The 23,217-nt window shown below is 44.1% G+C and overlaps 1 protein-coding gene across 2 annotated transcripts in view; it reads left to right on the top strand.

Moving 5' to 3' along the window:
- The first annotated feature begins 560 nt into the window (after nt 1-560).
- Nucleotides 561-23,217, top strand: part of RAB30 (RAB30, member RAS oncogene family) — a 48,678-nt gene continuing 26,021 nt past the window's right edge. For both annotated transcript variants that reach the window (XR_005603383.1, XM_039562788.1), the window contains exon 1: nt 561-645. The gene's annotated coding sequence lies outside the window, so the exon portion shown is untranslated. The remainder of the gene's footprint in view (nt 646-23,217) is intronic.

Below are 23,217 nucleotides of genomic sequence, written 5' to 3' on the forward strand. Positions count from 1 at the left end.
ATGGCGAGACGGCAGCGCGGGCAGTGGCCCCGCCCCGGCGGGCGAGAGGGGTGATGTCATTGCCCAGCGGGGCCGCGGGGGCGCGCCGCGCGCCGCCGCTCATTGTGCTCGGCCGGTGCCGCCTCCGCTGCCGGACACGGCGGGGGGGGCCGCGCTCCCGCTCCTGCGCTGCCTGGGGCGGGCGGCCCTGCGCACATCCCCGCAGACTGCTGCCTTGCGCCGAGCCCTGCTGCTCCTATCCTGGGCGTCCTGGCTCCAGGGTAGCTCGACACCGTTCCGGAGGGCTGCGCTGCACGGCACGGCACGGCACGGCACGGCACGGCACGGCACGGCACGGCACGGGCAGTGGGGACTGAACACCCATTCCCGAGTGGGACTGCCTTGCGCCCAACCCTGCTGCACCCATCCCGGGGAGCTGCCCTGCGCCGGGAGGGTGGTCAGCACCCATCCCAGTGGAAGTGGGCTGCCGTGCGCTCATCTCCGGGGTCAGCACCTACCCGGGGCGTGCGGGGGCTGCAGCGCCCAGCCCCGCTATCCCCCGCGTGCGGCGGCCCGGGGCTGCCGCTTCTTCCCATCGCCGCTGACCGGCTCCTGGCTCCCGCCTCGTTTTATGGTCGTGGAGAGGGAGGAAAAATCCCAAACCAGGTGAGTTCTGCGCGCATCTTCTCTTTTTGTGTGCTTTTCCTTGTCCTGTTACCCCCTCCCTCCCAGGCCCCCATCTCCCGATGCCCTTCCCCGCACTCTGTGTTCCTCAGCGAGGAGCAGCGCTGCCGAGAGGGACTGCGCTGTCGTTCCCTGGTCCTGCTGAAAAAGGAGGGGCGCAGGGACGGAGGAAGCGGGGAAAAAAGCCCTAACCCGCTAAATGGTGTCATCCCGCGGAGATGAGTCCCCCTCGCCGCCCTTCGGGCCCGGCGGCAGCTCCGCGGCCGCGCTGCACGTCGCGGAGCCCCTGGGAAACTCCCGCAACTCCGGGATGCTCCGGGCGCCCCGAAGCTGCGCGGTCCCGAGCCGGCGGGGAGCCCTGTCTGGTTTGGCTCCCTCGCTGGATAAGAGTGGAAAATAAGATGGATTTTGAATTGCTGTCGTTAAGCGCTGCAGAGCCTGCGAGAGCCGGGCTCCTGCAGACAAAATAAATACGAGGTGTGTTTTAGGATGGTTTTTGGGGCGTTGGTGTGCTGTCGTGCGGCTTCGTTGTTTTGACACCGCTATTCCTCCTCCCTTTCAGGGAAACGGGGGACATTTGAATCCAACTGACTCTCAGTCCTGGCTGTGTGCAGTTGGTCCAGGTTTCTTCTCCAAGTCACATCTTGAGTTAGTATCTTAAAAATTCTTGGTTGACAGCCTGATGTTTTATTTCAGCTTCCAAACTACTGCTCTGATCTTTTTCAATTTTATCGTAAATATAAGAAATGCCTATATTTTAAACTTTGTAGAAACTTTGTGGTCCAGCAGAGCTTCATTGTCGTGTGGCTTTTTATTCGTTTCACTGTTCCTTTCTGTTTGTGAGGTGAAATTTGGATTTTTACTTGAACAGTGCTAAGATATTAGTGCAACATACAGATAATTTTTCCTTAGTATATAACATCAGAAGGTTTTATCCCCTTTTATAACTGAATTACTTCTGCAGTTGCTAGTGGACTCTAGACTTCTCATTTTGTGCGGGTGGCAATGAAATGTGTGCACACAGAGGGGTCCTGCTTGCTTCAAGTCTGTCAGTATCTTTCAGTGCCCTTTAAAGTTAATCCTCACCAAAGCCCGACTTGGAGGCTGTTCTGAGAGCAGCAAGAGTGTGCAGCTGAGTTGATATTTTTAATTTTTTTTCCTCCCCTGTGCTTCATATTTGCTTCTGCGCTTCTCTTGTGTAACTGGCGCTGTGTGTCCTCTGGCAGGGCTCTCCCTGGAATTGCAGTGCTGGGGCGTGGGTAACATGAGTGCAGTGGGGACAATGAAACTCCCTGTTTGGTTTGCTCAAAGTGTTTGTAAACACCCGCGCGGTGTTGGGGTGTCCGTGTGCAATGGATGGTGTTTTACAGCTTCCCCTCTTCAAGTGGAATAAATATGCTGCATCCACACCTCCTTGCATTTGTTTTATCTGTGTTTTTTCCTTCCTTCCCCTTTACTACTGACTCAAAGGGGAAGAACAACAGTGCACACAGGCGTTGCCTTTGGTTGGTCTTTTTTTAACATTTTTGTTTCCTGGAATGGCGTTTTCCTCTTTATTTTACAAGCGAGGGAACAGATAATCTAATAGAGGGTTTCCCATATTGGCTGTAAAAGGAGAAGTTTTATAGCACTGATTTTGTTAGCCTGGTATAGAAGGCACTGCATATGAAGTGATAATTTGAAACTGTAGCCTGGGAATTGTTCTGGGAAATACTGCTGTAGAAGTTGGTGAGAACAAGCAAGGAATCCATGGCTGGTGATGTCGCATTTAAGTAAGACAATTTTTGTGATGCCCCTCTTTCTTTATCCTGTTTTCATCTTTCTGTATGTATGTATCTTGAACAAAACAAGCATAAATAGCAATACATATTTATATATATTTCAATATTTATTACATTTGTTGGATTTAGAAATACTTGTGACAATGCATGCTAGCATTTTCAAGCTGTATTATACTATATCAGGAGGTAGATTAAAAATGTACCACAGAAATCTACACTGTATTAATCAGATTAAATTTTGCCTTTCAGCAACTGAAATACAGACACATAAGAAGGGACCAAAAGCTGAAAATCACTCAATCTTTGCTGTGAAAAAACTCAGATGAGCTAGGGGATCCTTCCTCTTGTCCTGCAAAGACTTAAATGCAGTGTATGTGTTTACTCTGATTCAAGAATTCTCTGAAATGCCAGCTGCTGGAAGCAAAGAGAATATCCCAGGAAGGCAGCACTAAATATTTCCTCAGGTCTTTTACTTTTTTTCCCCATTTCTTACTGGTGTCCAGTGTTTGAAGGGAAATTCAGGGTTCGGTGGTCTCATGGTCATATTCTGTAGAGTTTTCTTGCATTTTAGTCCTGTTCCTCATGAAATTGAGTATGATGCCAATTACTGGCTTCTTAGTCAAGCCAGAAATCACACCCTTGCAAATTGGTTTTATGAGTATCACCCGTGTGCCCTGAACTGTGTTAAATTGCCCATCCCAGAACTGTTGCTGCCCTGGGATGTTTGGGTGTCACCCAACCTCATGTACAGGGGAACCCAAAGACTGGTGAGATGAGAGGAACTGGGAAGAGCCAGAGCTGAGCCAGCCTTGCTGACTTTTAAGCTTAACTTTCCTCTTTGCTCCAGAGATGAGCTAGGAGAGGACAGGGATTTCTGTAGCCTGGAGTTGAGATCTGGTGAAAGAGCTGAAGTTCCTGAAGCAAGAGATGGATGGCTGAAGGTGGCTCTCCAGGGAGCAGCTGAGCAGTCACTTTCCAAACCGGCAAGGGGAGAAAGGCATCTGCAAGCAAACAGCCCCCATTTGTCACCCTGCTGTGAAAGAGCTTTTCTCTGTTGACTGATCTGTGCTGTACTTCCCATCTTCCCAGACCCAGCTGCAGGTGGTAGGTGTTGCTCACAGCCTGAGCTGGAGTGTGGTGGCTCTCTAATGCGAGCTGTGGAGAGCTCCTGGCTTCAGCTCTGGAGCTGTCTCTGTTTGGTCCTTGCTGGGACAGCCAAGCTGGCATCCATCAACTGGCAAACTGAGACACTTGCTCTAAGTTTTGTGGTGTATTCACACCACAGAGAGGTGTATTCACAGCTGGGTTTTTTGTGGGTGGTATAGGTTTATTGGCCTCTTCTTATTTTTACATAAAATAGCCAAACAAGGAGTTACAATAGCTGGGAACTAGATTGATTCCATTTCTCATTTTAAGGCTTATTGCCTTTTTTTCTAAGGACAGGACCAGCAGTTTGAGTGCAAGCCTTGCTCTGTGTGAGTACAGAAGGAGGAATGGGGAATGTGCTAGGTGCTAGTTCATGCATGTTGTCAAATAACCACCCAGGCAGTGAGAAAGTAAGAGAGATTCATTTCAGCTGTGTGGCTGGCATGGCAGGAGTGTGGAAAGTAGCACAAGATGGGCATACCTTGCAGTAATGAAGCTGTTTAGGTACTGATGCTTGTATGGATGTTTGCAAAACTTTGGAACAGGAGACTTAGGAGTCAGTAAAATAATTTTCTATATTACAGATGGGTTTCTGACACCAAAAACATTGGCCCAGTTGGAGAGGTCTTGGCGCAGAGACACTCAGCAACAGCTCTGCTTTGGCTGGAGGACAGATGAGATGACCTGAGGCAGTGTTTTGATTGACTTTCTAGTTTCCACAATTTCATTTTGCAGCAAGTCATTTAGCTTCCTGCTCCCTCCCAGTGCTTCTGTCAATAACTAACTAAATTCTCATTTTGTTTTTAATGGCTCTTACAGTGGGAAAGAAGTAATCTGTCATGTTTGTCATATAAACCTGATTGGCCTGTGCATAAATAATGAATTTAAAGTGAGGGGAGGGAAGGGGTTGAGTCAAATATTCCTCAGGTGCTAATATGTTGAAATAATTAGGGCAGAACAAGGATCAACTTGTCCCTTAAAATCACTGTCAGCTTTTAAACAGAGTCAAGACCACATTGAAGTCTGCTGCTGTTGCAGTAGTTTTGTGACTAATCTACGCTATTAAACATTGGCCCTGCATAAGGTATTGGTGAGATTTGTGTTGTAATGTCATTTGATTTCACCTTGCATAGATAAAAATAATTAGAGAGCTTTGTTGCTTTGAGCTGAGGAGAGATATTTAGGCTGTGAACAGCTTGAGACTCACACACCATTTATCATCTTGCCTCTCCTGGAGTTACTGCTCTCACTACACTGCAGAGGTACACTCTTCCCTAATATACTTAAGGCAAAATTTAAACCTATTTAAAACCTATTTAACCTAGCTATTAGTTTCCTGAGAAAATTAGGGAATACCTGTACAAACAGAGGAGAAAACCTTCAGTAAGGTCTCACAAATCTGCTGCCTTTTTAAACATCACAGGATACCCTGTTTATTTTCTTTCCTTTTAGCAGAAATACTGTCTTTTAAGCACTGCTGAACTAAAAGTTAACTGTAACCTTTAAGTATCTGAATAGTGTTTTCTTTTAGACCTTGAAAAGAGTAATGAGAAAAGGGAAGAGAGAAGAGGAAGGGGAGGAAAGGCTGTACCGGCATGAAAAAAGATGAGCTTGTGCATGGTTTCTTGAAAGACTGTATCCTGCAGGCTGAATTTAAAAGAGGAAAAAAAAAAAAAAAAAAAAAGGTGTTAGAGTTGCCAAAGTACAGAAGTTGAGCAGTGCTTGGGTTACTGTGTCCTGCTAAAGATGTCCTCCACAGAGAGAGGGACTTCATGCAGGGCCTCAGCAGCCCAACCCACTGCTGCACTGTGCTCCTTCTCCTCTGCAGTGAAGGTTCCCAAAACTAAATTCTGCTTTTTCAATTAAGCAAAATCTCAGTTACTCAAAGGGCAGCATGTGTGCATTTAAAGTGGGAGTATTTCTTGATATAAATCCAGGCTGTTGTTTGCAAAAGAGAATTGTCATGGAACTACCATCCTGTAGGCTGGTGCTGAGCCTTGATGCCAATTTTTTTGGAACAGGGCAGAAAATGAATCCGACTGCATATGAGAGTCTCGCATCCCCCACAGTAACAATCATTTGCATGTGCTTTCCTGAGTGTTTTGGACCAAAATCCTTGCAGCCAAAAAAAACCAAAGAGAGCTTCTATTGCTTGGGCAGGAAGGATTACCCTGTTACCTGGCTCTGGAAGGATGGGACCCCTGTCCAGAGTAATCAAGCAGTTAAGAATAGAATATTTTCTATTCTAAATATTGTTGGAATATTGGAAGTTGAAAGGGATCTACAAGGATCATCTAGTCCAGCTGCCTGAACAATTCAGGGCTGACCATAAACATGTTGTTAAGGGCATTGTCCAAATGTCTCTTGAACACTGACAGGCTGGGGTATCAACCCTCTCTCTAGGAAGCCTGTTGTAGTGTTTTGCCATGCTCTTGGTATAGAAATACTTCCTCATGTCCAGTCTGAACCTCCTCTGGTGCAGTTTTGAACCATTCCTATGCATCCTATCACTGGATACCAGGGGAAAGAGATCAGCACCTCTCTCTCCACTTTCATTCCTCAGGGAGCTGCAGGGAGCAACGAGGTCACCCCTTTTCTCCACACCAGACAAGCCCAAAGCCTTTGCTGCACTTCATAGTGCTCTTGCAGCCCTGATGAAGCTGTGTGGGGTTGTACAGGATGTTTCACTACTCAGTGGGACGTTGCTAAAGAGACAGCACCAGCTCCATGGGACTGCTAATGTTCTTGTTCCCACCTGCTTTCTCCCTGCTTGTTTTCCATCTGCCTGAACCTCTTGCTCAAGTGCAGCCACCCCAGCTGCACTTTTAGGAGCTTGGATACTCCCAGGCTACAGATAATTCTGAGGACTAGGTATAAATGCAGACTCTTAGCTGAAGAAGACGTGATGCCTGTAGGAAACAGATTATTAAAGGTGCTGAGTAGAAGAATTTGTGTCTGGTTAGAAGATCACCCTACCTCTGCTCTTACCTGAGACAGGTGAAACTTTAAGCACAGGAGCTTGTCAAACCTTCCTGTCTTTTCAGTGGTCATTCTTTTGCTCCAAATAGTCATTTATCCATAAATATGAGTGTGATGAGAGATCCAGAAAAATCTGTGCTCCAGAAAAATCCCAGATCCATGCTCGGGATGTAGACCATTAGTTGAGACATGAACACCAGCATTCAGATTTACAACCAATCAAAGAACAACTTAAAGGGATTGCCAGGATTAGAAAAGAGATTTTGGGTTTGCTATGTTGCAAAAAATGCTTTCAATAATGAAAAGCGGACTTGAAAAATAATCATTAGCACTTTTCTGTGATTTAAATTTCATTGCCTGAACTCAGAGAAATGGAAAATAGATCAGTCAAGGCTTTTCATCTAACAAGTTTTTAAAGAAAGCCTGATTTGTGTCTAATTAGTGAGAATTTCTTCATGGTGCTTCTAGGACCTAAAGCATGGTGTTTTCATGACAGCTGTGGCTGCATGGGGATATTTACTGAAGATAACACCCTTACTTGAAAATGTAGTGAGACAGCCTTGTATAACCTGATTTGACATCAAGAAATCCACTATGGCATCTCCATACTGTGTGCTCTTATTTTCCTGTTGCTTTCTGATGGTAGAAGGGAGTTGTAAATTCCATCTTCTCCAACACTGGAGATTGAAACTTTATTATAATACCTACTGAACTTGATTAACTGAGAGAGGGGACAACTGCCACTTAAAAAAATAATTATTTTTCTATTGTTCTTGCATTACATCTATTAATGCAAATACCTGAAAAGTAAATGTAGGCTTGAAAAATCTTTCCTGGCTCATTTGGTATCCCTGCTAGTCCTCTGGAGACATCAGACTATTCCACCCTGTGACGAGTAATCTCTAGACACGAGAATCAGATAGCCTGAAATTGTGGTGGGGGTGTCAGCTTATTTTGGCATATTGAGAAGAAGGTTGAGAGAAGTAACATTAGCCTTTTTATTCTTGCATCCCCCCCCTGAAGTTCATGGTACAGCATGTCCTGTGGAGAAAAGGTATAAATTCATATAAACCTGTGGTAATGAGTTTAATTAAACCCCAGCAAAGACTGGAGAAATCTCTAGCTTTCACAAAAAGGTAAGGGCAGGTTTGGGGTGTCCCTGTATCTATGGACTGCTGAGGACCTCAGAATAGTTAAGTATCTGGTTCACTGGAGATACAGCAGCAAGTTTAACCTGTGTGATAATGGCTTTGGGCTCTGCTGTTCTTCTCTGTAATCCCTTTTTCTGTGGCATAATTACAGAAAGTGCTGTTACTCTGAAGGGGGTGTTTTAACACAGTTTGCAGCTAATTCCATTTTTTTCTGTCTAAAATATACTCAAGTGCAGTGAGTATCTGCACCATTGCAATTACTCCAGCCTTGTTGGCAATAGCTGTCTCCTGCCTGTAGCCAACAGAAGATTGTGGCACCCTCTGATTTCTCACATATAAAAATCCTCACTGTAAATATTTGCTCTTTGTGTTAGGTGGTTATGGGGGGATTTTTTAACAATGTTGGGTCTATTGAAAAAACCAAACATGTAAAGACTGTGTCAGAGCTGCATGTACCAGCAGCTTGAAACTGTAGAAGCAGAGTCGGTGCCTGATTTCTCTATTGCATTTGTCCTTGTTCTGAACAATTTGTTCCTTCTAAAAAGGGAACTGTGCCCATTCCCTTCAAGTCAGCAGTATTCACATTCCTAAAATGTGGTAGTAGCATTTTGCTTGGATTGATGTGTTTGTGGACACATAGAAACCCCCCAGATAAACACAGGTTTCTGTTAACTCTTTAATTTCAGCAGGCAAACAGGAGTCTAAAGTTGAACTCTTTAACTCCAGGATAATGGATTTCTGCTCGACTTATTTGGGAGAAGGAGGCATGAACATAGGACTCAGATGGAAATTGCTGTGTGGGATCTGTAGGAATGAAGTCTCATCTTGTGTTGTGACCTGCTGTCAGCATGCCCATAGCACCTTGTGCAGGGATGTAGTGCATGTTCAGTGCAGAAACAATCAGTGTCTTTTAGCAGTTGTTAGCTCCAAATTCTGTCTTTTGCCTACTACCCAAAACTGGAAAATAAACTTAAATATATCCATATCGTGATCCTGAGTATGATTCTCAGTATTTCCATTATGTTTGTAAATGACTTTTGCAAATGTAGAGTGTTTCCCTCTTCTAGGAAATATTTTTTCCTTTTATTTTAAGTAGCAGTTCTGTTGTCACAATTCTGCAGGAAAGCTGTGTCTTGGTGCACTTGCACTTAGCTATGCAGGTCACTGGTCCCTATGTGTCACTAGGAAGCACCAGCAAAATGGTCTTGAAAAGCATGGCTTGTGAGAAGTGTCTGCTGGGTCACATTGGACATCCCTGTGCTGGAGATGCTTGAGATTGCCCTGTCCTGTGCCATAATACATGGTTGTTATGGACCACTCCTGAATTTTCTACTGCAGATGTGAATGTAGTATGGGGAACTTGTAAAGCTCTTTCTCAAGCTGCTGTCTGGCCTTTGTGCGTGCTTCCATCATGAGTAACTTCACCTTGCTCATTGTGAATGTTCAGTCTTTTGTCAAGGACTGTCACATATATATCAGTGTTGTCTCTAATCTATTGTGCCTCTGGATTGGGAAACTGCTTGAATAAGTCAGTCTTAAAATTAATCTTTTTTGTTAGGTTAACTTTTTGGGATAGTGTCCTCGGGCTGATTCATTTTCCAGCCATGTGGGTGGTTAGCTGGTATTTAATAATAATAAATAAAGGCACGTTTAAAACAAATCCCCCCTAGTTTAGAATTCGCAACTGAAGAAATTCAAAATAAATTGAGTATTGATTTGCACAATGAAATAACCAAGGAAAACATTCATTGTGGGCTGAAGCTAATTCTGTTAGAGTAAAGGAGGCTGATTGTGAAATAAATATTAAATAAAGTATCTCATTAAGTTCCGCAGTTTTGCAAAAGCTGTTGCCACAGGGAGGAAGAACCTGGCGTGAATGATTGTTTGTTTACTGCAGCTGTCAGTCATTGCGGGGGTGAGTGTGTTGCATCAATTTGTGGAGTAGCCACTAGTAACCAGGTCATTCTGCTTAAATGTCAGGCTTCTTGCTGGAAAATGTGTGAAGCTACATAAAAATTCTTTCCATCATCTTAGCACATCTCTCACAATATTTCTCATTTTGCTTGATGACATCAGTTCTTGGAGATACAGAGGAAGGTTTTAAAAATATCTCCTGGGCAATGCTGGGTGATGCTTAGCTAATGAATTTATTGATGTCTGTCTGATACTCCGGAGGGTTGGTCCATTTCTCGTTCTTCCTCTGATGCACTTTTTGAGTCATTAATCTCTTTATGACTGCTCCTGTATTGTGTGTATAGATTGGGTTTTATTATCCATGATAAGGTCTTTGGGATAGAACTTCTCTCTGTTAGTCCCCACTTTCTACAGTGAAAAATCTGCAGTTCTGTGCAGTCTGTAGGTGTTACTGTAATGTGAGTAACCAGTGCTGTAACTTGGGTGGGAATAGCCATTAGTGGTTTTGGGGAAAGACAGTCTCCTTAATTTCATTGCAAATCAATTTATATAATTCACAGTTTCCTCTAGTAATTACATATTTTGTACTTTGAAGGCAAGACAATTGAATTCTGCATCTCTCTTGTGTTTATTGGCAAGTTCCTTCTAAACTTTCTGTTTCTTGGTTGCCTTGATGCATAAAATCAAGATAACCTCAGAGGGATGCCTTGAATATTCACCAATTATTTATTGTATGCCACTGAAGAAAAGTGTTGCCAGCAATGCTAATGAACTTTATTACTCAGCCCCTCTGCTGCACATTGATTGGTATTTCAAAGATCTGCAGTCTCCACAGTGAGCTCGAGCAAATTCTTGACTGGACTTAGCCTGTAGATGACACTAATAACTTTGATTTATGTGGGGCTTTCCCTTTGGAAGAGCTCCAAAGAATTTTATAAACTGCAATGCAAGCCATAGTGTAAATATTGCCTTAGCAGCCACCAGCTATCAGAGGGTGCTGTGTGATGGATATCGCAGTGCAGCTGGCAGCTGGATGTGAGGGGATAGCAAGGAGGAAAAGGAATTCTGCAAGTGTTGGAGATGACATAGGGAGAGAATTAAGAAAAGAAGCAGGCACTGCCTGAATTCTGATTTTTATCTTTGATATGACCAATTCGTAGAGATCAAGGGACTCTCACGTGGAACACGGCATTTTTGTCACAGCCTCATGGTGCTGTGATACTGGTTCAGTTCAAGTCGAGCAGAAAGAGCCTTGCTAGCAACCAGGGTTTTCTTTCCATGCCGTGAAAAAAACCATGTGTGTTTCTGGATGTCTTAATTAAGATACTGGGGTGCAACAATGTGATTTCAGTGGTTCTTCAGGCTGGTGTGGTTGGCTCTGTGATGTCCTCTCTTGCAGAGGCAAAAAGCACAGTTGCTTGGAGTTTGCCGTGTATATGATCCAAAAGACTTGAAAGCATACCCTCTTACTCTTAAGCTGATGTCCCATTAACCCTAAATCCTTTTAGAAAGCGTAAATAATTTTGCAAAGATGTTGGATTAGAATTTGCTGCGTTCAGTTGGGTTTGTTCACTGAATGGTGGAGCCTTGGCTCCTCCCCTGAATCATAGGTGCCCAAGTTGTGTTGTCTAAATAACATTGTTGTTGTTTTAGGTCCCAGACACCATCACTGGAGAGAGATAGCAGAGTCAGAAGTGGGTCATTTTGGTTAATTCCTCAAAGGTGGGTGAGACAAAACAGTGCCACCCTGTACAATGTGATCTGCCAGACCAGTTAGGGTTTTAGTGAAACTAGGCACAGGGCTCAAGGTGTCAGATCACTCATTAGTAAAGGGGTGGTTCAGCTTTTGTGTCCCATGCAGGAGCATCTCTTTTAGAAAGGTTTCGAGCACTTTCCACTCTGGTAGCTGAGTGCTGCAGCTTCAAGGGCTCAGAAGCAGTAGACAGAGGCCCAGAAACTGGATAGCACAAATGAGTTGCTAGACTTGGAAGCTATGATTGGAACTGTTGGAGAAGAAATGCATAAGTGTGCAGTGTGGCTGCTAAGTGTGCTCTTGGTTGACAGGCATCAGTGTCCTAAACCACCAGGCAGCTGTAGCCAAACAAAAAATGGCAAGACCAGAAGTCAGCCCAATAGTGACAGGGTGGATGCTGATTCTGGCCTCATCCCAGCCACCTGGGGATCAAAAGAATTGCATAAATTATATTGTTCTTTGTAATTTTGCCAAAACACTCTCCTTCAATAACTTTTAGGTCTGTTGGCCAGGTTAGATGATAGCAAAAGCTTGTTTTCCTTAGAAAACAGGGCTAAAGTGTGTGTAATGCTTTGAGGAGCAGGAAGCTTGTTGAATTCGGATGCTTGTTTGGCAGTGCTTGTCCAAAGCTTGCCTGGCATGGAGAAGAGGTTGCACTGTGTCATGTTTAGGCTTGGTCTGGGCAAATGAGTATTTCTGTTGGAGCACCTAATGGAGACCTCAGCAGTCAACAGAGCACAGTTTGTGGCTTGGCTTTCTGCCTGGCTATAGGCTTACACCAATCTTCACAACAAGAACAAAATGTGAAGTGTAATTATAGCCTGATGGATGAATTTATATTTTTGGTATATTCTGTTTCTGGGACTATTTTAATGCCTCAGTGTCCAAGATTCTGGTCTTTCTAGATATTTAGTACTGTATTTTCCTAGGCCATACCTTTATATATATATATATATATAGATAGATAACAGTCAATGAGAGCATTAATGTTTAATTCAGTACATTTTTCAGTTTTAGGATCCCATTCATCCATATTGCTGTAATCGATTCCTCCTGGAAATGCTGTGGTAATTAGAGGAGAGAATGATTTGCAAGCAGTACTGTGACATGTGTAACCAACCTGTCTTGTTTAGAGCCTTTCATTATCTTAGCTTATGACTATAATTGTGTACCATCTCAAGGAGGAGTGTGAACTTTTCATTTGCATGTTAATGGCACTTTGTCTGGGAAGGTGCTACAGGGATTCCAGCAGTGCTATGCGGAAAAAATAACGTGTCCAGTAAGCAAATAATTTTGATGGTTAGTGGTTCAGACATTGCTAATAAATAAGGGTCTTTTTTTCTTCTGATGTAGCAAATGCATCTTTCAAATGGGCAAGGCAATTGGTATGGTTTAGGAAGAGAATTGTTACGGAGAACTCCTTCCCGTAATCGGCATCTGTCTCTTCTTAGGAAAGAAGAAAGTGCTCATTACTTGTGTACCCTTTTGAAAGGGAGAGTGTATTAATTGAGTCTTAATATGTGTTGTGATACACAGAGATACATTGGGATGAGCTGTGTGCTGAAACTCATTGGCTTTCTCATGTGCAAGAGATGTGAACCTTGTTTGGCATTTCAGGGCTTTGTCCCAGGCTCTGACATTTTGTTCTCCAACTTCTAGTTTTAAAAAGGAACATATGTGACTTTATCCTAAGCCTGAAGTGGGTTCCAGTGTGCCTCAGTGTGTGATTGAGGTTGCTTGTCCTCTTGCAAAGAACAGGCTCATAATGGCTATTTTGGTGTTCCTGGGAAAGTAGACTCTCCATCACACTTCTGCTTTTGTGTGGGAAGGGCTCCCTCTGAATAGTCACAGAAATCCCTGTAAATATCAAAAATGCATCTTGTGTCACATTTCAAATCCTTCATAATTCCCTACTCTCCTGCTGTTTGCAAGAAACCTGAGCCACATGCTTTCATCTCACCATCACCTCTCAGCCTGATGGATCCAGTAGGAATTGCTATTCTCTGTAGGTCAGACCTGGAGGAAAATGGGTAACATGGGTGTAACAGCTTAACATTTCCATTTAGGAACAGTTGGATAAGCCTCAAGAGGGGAAACCTGCTGCTTTACATTAAGAGTGACCACTCAAGCAAGATTTCTTCTGCCTCCTGCCACTGTGTGTTGCTGCAGCATCCCGTGGTCCATCGCTGCATCCTGAGTAACTGTCAATGGCAAAATGCGCTTTCCACCTGGCAGAGCTCAGTGCTTTCTGATGGGTGACTACAGGTTATGATCAGTAACAGGTAGGGAAAGGCCAGATAACAGCAGTATTTTTGAGCAGGGGAAAGCTCAGTGAGTGTTTTCAAAGAGACCTGACCAGCTGTGAGGGAGAGCATGGTTGACAGGGCTGCTTTTGCTTTAAGAATAATTAGTGGGATGTAGGCTAGGCAGTAAAATGAATGTGAAAAGTAATAACAAGGAGTTGGAGCCATAGAAGAAAAACTGGAAACCCTGAAGATACAAATTAGGCAAATTGTGCTTTAACAGGATCTCATTTTTTGGGGTTTTTTTTGAGTGGGGATGCCAGTGATGCAAGATGAGATCTATCAAGGCTAGAAAAGTACAATTGCAATAACTGAGATGTGAGAGGATGCTGGGTAGGATTAATCCTGAAGGAACTTTTTTTTTCTTTTTGGAAGGCTTCACTGCTGTACTTCTGCAGGAAATAACTCTCTTGCCAGCTGAGATTAAACCAGTTCTTCACATGAATGACCTGTGTGAACAGTGAAGTTGCAGGTTGGTGAGGCTTTGGTTGGCAAGGGAAGGGCTGTTCTGTAGGCAGAGGGAGGAGAGGGTTTAAGAGAAGGTGGGTGGTGTCTGTTTTAAGCTGGAAATCTGAAATCTTCTTAGGTAAGTATCAGCTACTTGAGAACTGCATCAACCAGTTCAGTTGATGCATGTAGAACGTTAAATTAAGGTAGGGAGCATTTCTGTTGGAGTCTGGGGACAGAGGTGGCACTAAGGCACTAGTGGCTAGGAGAGGATTTGGACAATTGCAGAGCAATGGGATGTGGCCTGTCTGCATGGAGAAATGGTGATGACCCCAAGAAAGGCTGGGCCGTCATGGGTGGCCTGTCCTCCAGCAGCTAGGAGTGAGTGGGAAGAGAAGGTAGAAGAAAGTATTGTCTTCTCTATTTTGGTAGCTCTAGTTTTTATACAAAACTTTGTTAAAAGGGGAAATTTCCTGAATATGGCACAAAAATAGTTCCCATAGTAAAATACCAGCCCTCTTACAACTTCCTTGGCAGACAGACAAAAATGCGCATAGACAGCATGATACCAGGGCGGAGGAAAGTCGGTATTGAGACTGCAGAGTGAAAAGATGATCATCAATGATAGTAAAGAAAAGCAAAGCAGAGTTGGGGACGTCAGCGGGGAAAGAGGCTGGAGAGGTAAAATAGTTCAACAAAGATAATATGAGGCACAGGTCTGGTTTACATGGGGTTATTCCTGAGTTCCTCTCTTTGGACAAGTCACCTGATCTGCTACTTTTTCCCCATTTTGCCTGTGTGTACAGAGTGCTCAGAGATTGACAATAATTCTTAGTAAGGCATTTTTCTATAGCACAGAGTATAGCCAGGCAACCAGCCTCTAATAAAAGTTTTATCATGGTACAGGCTTGAAGTTACTGTTAATGATGAGGAAAGGGGAAATATGTATGTACTGTCTATGTGCAACTTGCTCTCCCTTTAAAATTTAAAGGATGTACGAGGGGGTAGTGTGAGGTGGAAAGTGTGCTCTCAGTAGTTAAATGTTGAGTGAAGCTTTTGACCTCAACCTTTTAAAAATGCCACAAGCTTCTTTCAGTGTGATAGACCAAACAAAAGTAATATATTCCCTCAAAGCACAACTCACATATATGTTGTTGGAGTCAATACAACCTTCTGTGCAACCTAGTGTAAAGAAAACTCGTGTCATTAACAAAAAGGAGCAAATAACAAAAGGGAGAACAGTCTAAGGAAGTGTGTGAAGCAGACACACCACACAAATAGGGTCTGTAACACTCCTCTGGTGCTCTTACATAACTCAGCTAATGTTCAACTTAGTTTCAGGTTCAAAGTGTTGTTTGTTGTAATGAATGAAGGAATACCTTACCTTTATTCTATATTACTTATTTAATTGTGGCTTCCTAATTCTTATGTGCTTATCACAGCCAGGCTCTGGATCTGTCCAGGAGTGTATTTGTGTTGAGGTTGAAGGGGATCATGTTTGTAACCATGCTGAGGCTTTATTTTGCTGGCTTTGGGGCAGACATGAGTGGACACAGACCTGCTCTAAAAAGCACACACTGTCTTCACTGACTTTGTAAGTGTAATTAATGTACAAAAAAAAGCAAACATGGTGCTTTCCATGTGACTCCCATTATCTGCAACTCTTGTGCTGTACCTGGGAAGTCTCCCTTGGTGCTTGTGCAATTTTGTGGGAAGGGAGAGAAGAGGTTAATAGTTGCCAAGAAAAGAGACCCAAATCTATTTCAGGGAGCACTTGGAGCCGCTGGCTGTAACTTTGGGCAGTATGTGAGGCTCCTGCAGAGCAGCATTGAACGAGCTGTGAACCAAAGCATGGGGTTAGCAAGCCCACAGTGAAAACTTCTATCTCCCCACTGGAGGGGAAGTTCTTCACTCCAAATGCTACATAGACTTTTTTGGATGTGGAACACTTGTCTTTGCCATGAGCCCACCTACGTGTCTATGCCAAAATGATACTCAAATCTGTCCCCTTGCATTGCACCACAAATGGGATACTTGACCTTTAATGCCTAATATTCCCCGATTGTCTTGGATTGTTTGGTGCTGCTGACAGCAAACCAAAAGCCTATTTGTGACTTACAAATGCATGTTCTGTTACAGATGGATGTGTTAGCTGGGGCTGTAATGACTGTTGTTCAGGCTGGCACTGAGATTTGCATTGGAACCTGATTTGTGCTCAGAGTTTGAATTTGGATTCCCAGATCCAACACACAGTCTTGCTAGGATATGCACCTCCTTTGCAATCTTAAAAGCAGAGGGTGTTCTAACTTTTGGCAGCGGTAACCCCATTGCTTTTATCTCTGTAGGTAGCTGGCAGGTGTCATTCCAGAGTTAGGGATAGTTTTTGCCATGTGTTCTTCCCATCTTCCCCTCTGGGCAGTATTTTTCCTGCCCTTTTTTGCTGTGCTGGGCAGGGATACTCCTCTCTGCAGTGCAGCTGGCTGGGCTCACGTCTTGGTCCTCCAGGAGCATCTGCCTAGACATCCTTAGCCCAGATTCATCCCATATTATTCTGTTCTTCCTGTTTCCCCTGTCTTTTAAACCGATAAATTTTATTTCTTCCTTTTATAATCATAACCTAAAATTGCCTCATGGGTTTTTTAAACCACCTTTTTTTTTCTGTTTAAACCTAGATTTTTACAGCTGTAGCATGTTTCCTTTCACCATCATGTGTAGCAATTGAGAGTACTGCCAGCTAAGCAAATATCCCAATCCAGATGAAGCCAGTTTCACAAGCCTTGTTACCCTGCCTGGATTCTTTACCACCACAGCAGCTTCTCTGTTGCTTTTTATCATACATGTATCCAGTAGTTCAAGTTGCCTCCATTTAGGTTGTTTTTCACGTTACTATTGCAGAGACACTGGGGTGCTTTGGCTACAAGGGAGCAGCAGCACACGTTAAGAGGGAAGGTTTTTTTTTTTCCTTTGGAGAGAAGCTAGATAGGTTGGAGGACAGAGTAGTTTTAAAAGGTGGTTCAAAGCTCGAATTCTTATGTTCTTGCTGGAGTTAAATGACTGGAATAAAATTGTGCAAGTCTTTGTAAACCCTCTGTTTTCAGAGAGAAAACCAGTGATTTTTAATAAATCTGCTTTTAAAGTTTAAATGTAATATAATGCTTCTGTACAAGTTCCTTGCACAGAGCTTTGCAGGATGGGTAGATTTGGGCTTGCAGTGCCATTTCAGGACAGTGCTGATGACTGTTGCCTTGGAAAGAGTAAAATCTAAAGTGCCGTATAGGACCTGTCCTGCAAGCAGTCATCAGCAGAGCCAAAAATCATCTTATATTCTGACTTGTGGCCTTGGCCTTCACCTCTTTTACCTGCTAAGAGGATAAATATGCACCAAAAAAAACCCCAAAAAACCAAACCCAAAACTATTCTGTTCTCTGCATATCCAATTTCAGTCACATGTAGTATAGAAATACATAGAGAAGGAACTGGAAATAAATATAGAGCTTCTACAGAAGTCTTGTCTTTGGTTTACACAGGCTCTGTTAGACATGAAATCACTTTAACTTGTGGCAATTTGCTGTGCAATAGGAGCTGTTTTTCGTGCATCGCTTTACACTTGGTGGGAGCATGCTGTGCTGGGGGGCAGCGAGACTGTGCTTGTGTTTGAGGGGATAAATGGCAAACTGAAACATGATGTGAGGGAATTCTTTATTTTGCTAAATAAAAATGCCTTATGTTGAGTTTTGAATTACAAGTAGTATTTTTGGCTAGACTGCCCATTTTGTTAAAGAACAAATGGTGCTAGTCCAAATAGTTTTGTGCAAATTTGGGAAAATGCAAGGGATGAACAAATGTGAAATGTGCCTTACCCCCATAAGCACAGTCTGTCTGGCTCATACCATCTCAATTGTCAAGCTCTGTCCTAAAGGAGAATGTGTAAGTATATAAGTATTTTAGAAGCTGAAAATGCAGTCTTTTTTGTGACTGAAGCACTTTTCTTCCAGGACTGTGTGTCAAGATCTTGAACACCTGAGTGTAACTAGCTGTAGCCTAACTAAGTCTCCTAGTCAGGATGGAAAATATTTGCTTTGTCACATCCTTTCAACTTAAAGCAGTAAAACTGTGTGGTGTCCAATAGCGCCAGCCTGCTCTGCTGTAATACCCAGAGAGAATTATTCTTGCTTGGTTTTGGTTTTCTGTTTCCTTTTTTCTTTCGCAGCCTGCCTTCTAATTTCCTTTTGGCCCATGCTCTCTCCCTTGCCCATTCATTCCTGCATCCACCCATGTGCACAGCAATCCAGAAACACCCTGGACCCTGAACCACCAGGGGACTGAGTGTGCAAGCCAACAACCCTTGCAGGAAGGGGATGCTGCAGGACCAGCGTGATGAGGGGTAGTCTGGCTGGAGTCTTCCATGGAAAAATCATGTTTTCTGTGTATTTGACTTACTGGATGGGTGAAAGAGCCGAGTTCTTACATCCCTTGGCTTGTGATTGCACTCCCAGTAACTTCAGTAACCTGAATGTTTCATCTCCGTGGTGTGGGTAAGGGTGAATGTACCAGGCTTGTGATACAATTCAGTGTTGCAGCTGAAGTTATTGTGGTAATCTATTTATCTCACAGTTGATACAAAGTGACCTCGTTTTGGTACATGCAGGCTGTAAATGAAGGGGGATGTCTCACCCGCAGTCCTGCAGGAGCGGCCTGGCTGGGGAGGAAGGACGATGATGTCTTGCCTTCCTTCTGCCTTGTAACCAAAAGATAATGGATCCAAATTAGTTATGCATGCGTTATCTCATTACCTTTAGCTTATTTGTATGGGCATCCCTGATAATGGATGTGATTTGTGCAGGAGCATGGTTTAGCTGTTGCAATGAAGGCTCTGCAGTGCAAAGTCACTGAGGCTGGGGACCTTGGGAGGATGTGGCCCTCAGTGTACGTACACAGCCAGAGTTGGAGTGCCGTGGTGCAGGTTGACACAGAGCTGCTTTGTTGGGAAGATAAGGGAAACAGCTTGTGGCTTTCCTTAGAGAAGGGGCTGCTTTCCAGGCAGCTGCCCGTCCATGGTGGTGCAACTTCTGGTCCCACCCCACAGTGCATGGGGGTGTTGGAAAAAACCTAACCCACAGGGGAGCACTTGCTTACCGCACTGTACAATAAACGTTATTCCTTGGGGTCCTGTTGTTCCTTCTAGCCAAAAGTACTGCACTGAAGACCAGGAGGGAAGAGCGATTTGCAGGAGGGGAAGGGCTGGAGACAGACCAATGAACTAATACCTGGCAGTGAAATGAGTGATGTAAATCTGCTGTGGGGCTATTCTCAGCCTCCCGGATTTTTAGCATGCAGCCAAAACAAAAGGCAGTGTGACTGGAAGGTGCAGGCTCTCTGGGGACCTGCTCTTGAAGTTACAGCCAAATTATCTCCCTATATTTAGAAAATCTACTGTAATGAAAGATGTGTGATGCTGGTCATGCAGGCAGGGTGCAAGGTGCTTTGGATTGCCTGGGTGGGAGCAAACACCGGGGTGTCTTTTCTGCTGTTACCTGTCTGGCAGATTAAAACTCGCACAAATATCCATGGCTCTGTCTTGCTTTGAGAACGCAGGAAATGACACCCATTGTTGGACGTGTGGCAAGAAATGGCAGGGTGATGCTGAGTGTGGGAGCAGAGGAGGGGGCTCACGCTGCTGCCAGCTTCTCCTGGCCATGCTGTGCTGGCAGCCTCCCCTGGGCGCTGGTGGCTGAGCCCTCGTGGAGCTGAGACCCCCCTTGCAGCTAGTTCAGGCTCCCTTTGGCAGGCAAGAAGTCACCACATACAAGAGCACATGATTTTCATTACCCACGCCTGAATGTCTGCTGGGGCTGAATTGCCTGGATCCCCAAGAGCTGCTCAGTAAGAAACAGCAAACATTTTCCCTGAGAAGGAGCAGCTGTTTATATATAGTGTGCAGTGGGTTCATGAGTGATTATTAGGAAAACATTCCTTTCTAGTCATAAAAAAGGGCATTTTTGTTGTCTCCTTTCCTCTAAAACAGGCAAGTTGGAGAGTCAGGGATTTTCATTTGCCATGACAACCAATGAAACTGCCAAGCCATGTGATATCTTTATCCTTCCTATGATTAAACCTTTTTTTTTTTTTTTTTTTTAATTTTTAAGGCCATGTTGCTAACAGTTGGGAAACATCAGGTGTTATTTGCTTTTCTCATGTAGATTAGTCAGGATTTAATTTGCATGTTTTTATTTAAGAGCTGTAGAGAGCTGGGGGATATTGATATTTCCATGATTTATGGTAAGGGCGGTATCTTAGTTCAGAATTGCTGTATTGTACTGAAGTCTTCCCCCCTCTGCCCCTCTCCCCCTTTGAGACAGGACCACTCAGCTACAGCACTGTCTCCCACAGGACAAAAATTATCGTGGGACCCATCAGTGGTGCTGAACAGTGATGAGGCTCAGAGCCTTGGAGATGTTGGTTTACATAGGATACAAATGGCTTAGAGACTTTATGAGCCAATAAATCTTTTCCTGTTCTTATGCCAGGGCAAGGTATTGCAAAGGCAGAAATTGTGAGGGATATGACTCTTGGTGCTTGGTCCACGTGAGGGCTTCCCTTGGCTCCCGGTCTGAGCACTTCACACTCCAAGAGCCAAGAGCCTGGTGTTGGTGTTGCTGTCAGCAGAGCTGAGTGCCAGCATTTATCCTCCCTTTTAAAAATTGCTATCTTCTGTTTAGGAATTTCCTCAGGGTGCCAAATATAGATTCAACACACAAAAGAAAGTCCCACAAACTCAAAGCCTAACCCCAAAAGCTGCTCTGTTGCTAAGGAATAAAAATAGATGGTCACAGACACGGTGTTGACGTGCCAAGTTGTGTCCCCATGACCATGCAGCTGTGAGTGCAAAGGTCCCTGTCCCAGTGGCAGCACTGCCCAGGCTGCACACGTCACGTTGGCGTCAGTGTCTACGAAGGACTGGCTGCTGCTTGCTTTAAGTGAGCAAGAGGAAGTAACTTTGTTTCCTAATCTTAGTCCCAAAGAGGTAAAAACTTCAGAGGGCTGCTGCCAGGAGATAGTAATTATAGAGGAAAATATATATATTATATTTTTGGGTGCTATTATTTATAATACAGCTATGTCTATACTGGAAGAGCCCTGGGAGATGGGACCAGATTTTTGAACAAAAGCCCCATTCTTTGGGAGATCCTGGGCTGTGTCACAGAGTTGCTGGTCATTGGTGACCTCAAAAGGGTGAATATTGGTGCCGCAGAAGCTGCAGTTGTGCCTTCACCTTCTCCCCAAATGCAAATCTCTCTCTGCAGATCTCTGCAATAATTTATTAACCCATGTGGCTGGAGATGGGGAGTAGCTGAGCTGGGTGTGGAGGTGTGCAGAGGTGAAGACATGATTTATCTGGGCTGGAGAGCTGCTGTGACCAATGCCATCTTTTAATATGTGTGTGCATGCACATGCGGTGCTTGGTTTTGTGGGGCCCTGTCTGCTTAGTCCTTAAGGTACTGCTTGCTGCATCAGCTCTAAACAGTAAATCTCAAAGACCCTGGAACACAATTTTTTAAATTATGTTTTCAGATTTTGTACTTTTAGGTAAGCTATTTGAGTAATATCCCTGCAGTGGTAGGAGGCCTGGAGCAGAAAGCTTCTGCTAAAGAGCTGCTTTTTTTGTGTTTAAGGCTTTGTTTTAGTGCCAAATTTTCCCTGTGCAGTTTCTTGAATTGCAGCTGGTCCAAAGCTGAGATGAGGTTTTAACAGCAGTTAGCTGCCCTAGAAGACTAACTGCACATTTGCAGTGGTTTAGGGCAAATAAAAAGTACTGTAACCACCTGAAACTATAAGGGGAACTGAAAACAGGCTACGTGTTAATGTGTGAGCTAAAATGTAACCAAGACATGAAAACTGTTCCTTACCTTCTAAGAGACCTGTGATATCATCATAGAGATCTTACTTGGGAGCCATGATATGAAGTTACTGTTACTGAGATACTCGAGATAGTAAACATACTTCTTTACAAAGTTAAATTCTGTAGCCCAGGCTGTAATATCTAATTCTGCTGCCCCACCCTCGGGGTTTTTTTCCCATCTGGCTTGGGTCCCTCCTGCAGATGTCTGGAGCAGGCACGGCTGGAAGCCTTCCCTTTGGAGACATCATCTTAAGCCAGTCCTGAAGCTACACCCAAGTCTCTATTGTTTCTTCTTTCTTCCCTCTCTGAACAATTTGTTTTCCTGAAACATCTGCTGCTCTGGCAGATACCCACAGTTAAAGCTGTACCGCAGTGTTTCTTTGCAGAAATGCAAAGAATACTCCCTGCCAGCTCAGTCACTTGCCAGACAGGATGGCTGATCCCGGCTGAGGGGTTTCCATCAGATGAGGCCATTTTTAGAGGGGAAAACTTCTTAGAGGGCACACACAGTGCTTGTGCTGGTGGTGTAGTTCCATTAGGAAGCTGAAGCATATGTGCTTGTGTGCCACGAGCATGAGTGTTACAGGTAAAATGTGCTTCCCACCTGGAAATAGGAGGTGGTAAATTGAGGGGCAATAATCAGCCTAGGAATAGCTGAGAACTTATCACCCCAAACTTGACTTTAGTGGCAGAGAAGGATTCCAAGCTCATCTTTGGAGGCAAAAGCCTATAACACTCAACTGTGTTTTATTCCTCCTATCCTATCACTTCATGTTCAAAAATGCTACCACTTCTAGATAGGAATCCTTCCTTTAAAAGGCATAACAGAGGCAGAAGTTCTTCTGAAGTGCAAACATGCTGTGGCAAAGTGCTGCCTTTCCTATTGTGGTGGCATGGATGTGATGCACAGCTCACATATGGCTCACACACGATGTTGCATGTGTGCTTGTAAAAAAGGAGCCTCCAGCCGAAACACAGGGTCACTTTTTAATTTCCTCATGTAAGTTGAAAAACAACCACAACAAAGAACCCTTTTCTCTTAACAATCCAACTCTGTAGTAGTAGGCTTGCACGTGAATTAGGGGGCATGCCTGAAAGTTTTGCCTGGGAGTGACAGCCACCTTCTTGAGTCACCAGGAAGAAGCTGCCCCTGTAACCCAAATGCAGATGCCTGACTGAA

Source organism: Corvus cornix, chromosome 1 (genome assembly GCF_000738735.6).
Source record: "Corvus cornix cornix isolate S_Up_H32 chromosome 1, ASM73873v5, whole genome shotgun sequence".
NCBI lineage: Eukaryota > Metazoa > Chordata > Aves > Passeriformes > Corvidae > Corvus > Corvus cornix.